Source organism: Gastrolobium bilobum, unplaced genomic scaffold (genome assembly GCF_033153095.1).
Source record: "Gastrolobium bilobum isolate Gb01-03AN ecotype WA unplaced genomic scaffold, APGP_CSIRO_Gbil_v1 utg188055, whole genome shotgun sequence".
Lineage (NCBI taxonomy): Eukaryota > Viridiplantae > Streptophyta > Magnoliopsida > Fabales > Fabaceae > Gastrolobium > Gastrolobium bilobum.
In genome coordinates, this window is record NW_026899525.1 from 2,091 (window position 1) to 4,180 (window position 2,090).

A 2,090-nucleotide genomic window follows, 5' to 3' on the forward strand; every position below is an offset into this window, starting at 1 on the left:
CCCATCAAAAGGAACCACAAAATGAAGAGAGAAGAAGGAGTGTTGCGCAGAAAGGAAAAAGAAGTCTGTTATAGTACAACAGCAGTCAAAAGAAGCAATAGGGAGCCGCCACGTCAGCTACAGCAGAGAAGGTGAAGGTGCTGCCTCTGCTACAGTACGAAAGCAAAGAAGCTGAGCAATGGGGAGCCGCCACGTCAGCTACAGCAGAAGGAGTGGAGGTGCCACCCTGAATCCGATACTCCTACTCACAAAGGGAGCCAAAAGCAAAGGGAGCCATTTCCATTTAAGGCCAAGCTGGCAAGAAGCAAAGCTACCATTGGAGAGGATTTAGACAAAGCACGACCCTTGATGAAAGGAATAATGGAGATCAAATGAAGAACCCTATAAAAGGAACAAGCAATCCTCATAAAGAGAAGGATCAACACCCATCCTAGGACCGATTGTCTATTTGTTTTCTTATTTCTTTGTAAAAATGCTCACTAGGAGCTAACTTCCTCTAAGTAGGTGAGGGTTCCATAGAAGTAATCCCTTTTGTCTTAGGATAGCTTTGTAAGGAACACATGATTTATAAATGAATTTTGAGTTGCTCTTTGGTTTAATTTATTGATTTTGTGAAACCCTTTGGGCTGGCAACCTCATCCCGGCACCACTCTATTGATGAAACACTGACAAAGGCGTGTGGAGCATTCTCAAAATCCTGGGGTAGTTTAGCCTGAAGAAAGGAGGGATAAACACCTGGAATGGGGAGCACTGCCATGTGAATCCATGCTCTTTTGAGAAGGCAGTATGGTTTCGTTGCATATAACTCCAAGTACTATGGAGTAACGTGGAGAGTAAGGCCTTACCCTCTGCTTACCTATAGCAAAACAAGGGAAGGAGCAAAATCCACTTGTAAAATATGCTACCAGGCAGGGTTAACCAAAGGGATGAAAACATGGAACCCGTAACACCTACTTGATCTTTTTCTTTCTGAAATTAATCTTAACTCAATTCCTATCACAACCTTTTCCTCACGATAACTGAACTGTGTTTTACTAGCTGATGCTCTTACTTTCATTTCGTTGACTGCTCTTAAAGTTACTTCAATTGATGCCATCTTATTCGATGACCATGCTAAGTCATTCACTGCTCTCATATGGTTCAGAATGGTTAACATTGTTTAACTAGCTGCCCAGAGATTGCTCTTTGTGAAGCTTAGCTGAGAATAGTGATTTCTTTTCTTGCTCCATTTTACAAATTAAGTTTCCTTTAGCGCTTCTTACTTCACAACTGCTCCCTGAGGACGATAAATCTGGGGCTATAATACCCTATATTGCTTGACACGTACGCTTGCGTATAGTTGAAGAGGGTTACTCTTAGTCAGAGTAGATTGCTCCTGTTGGCAATCCTGATTACTACTCTACACTCTTGCTCTCTGAAAGAAATATTCCCGAGCAACTCTCGGTCCGACCAAACAAGGAGAAAAAACCTTTGTGTGGAGTAACGTGGAAGGAGGCACCGGAGTTAACAATCCAGGTGCAGTCATCATATGCAACATTCAAATAATTATCCTCACCAAGGAGGAATATCTCGGCATCAGGATTTGCAGCCATCACAGTGGTGCTCTTGTCTTCCCTCTTCTTGGGAACAGTCTGATCCGGCTTCACAGAGCTGTTCTTCTCATCATTCTGTAGGGTCCAGCAGTCTGGCTTCTTATGGCCTGTCTTTCCACAGTAAAAGCACTTCAACTCATATTTCGGCTTTGACCTACCTCTGGACTTGTCTCGTCTGTCACGACCTCTACCTCTACCGCGGGAGTCGAATTTTCCTTTGTTCTCAGCAACGTTGGCCTCAGACGTACTCGAAGTACCTCGTTCTCTTCTCCTGGATTCTTCGCCCAGGAGGCTGTCTGTCACGACATCCATTTTCAATTTTCCATCTAGAGTCGAGTTATTCAGGGTCACCACTAGAGTATCCCAGCTTTCTGGCAGCGAGCTCAACAGCAGCAATGCCTACAATTCTTCATCAATTTTCATATCAACCTTTGACAGCTGATTCACAATACCTTTGTAGGTGTTCAGGTGTTCAATCATGCTCATGACGTCCTTGTA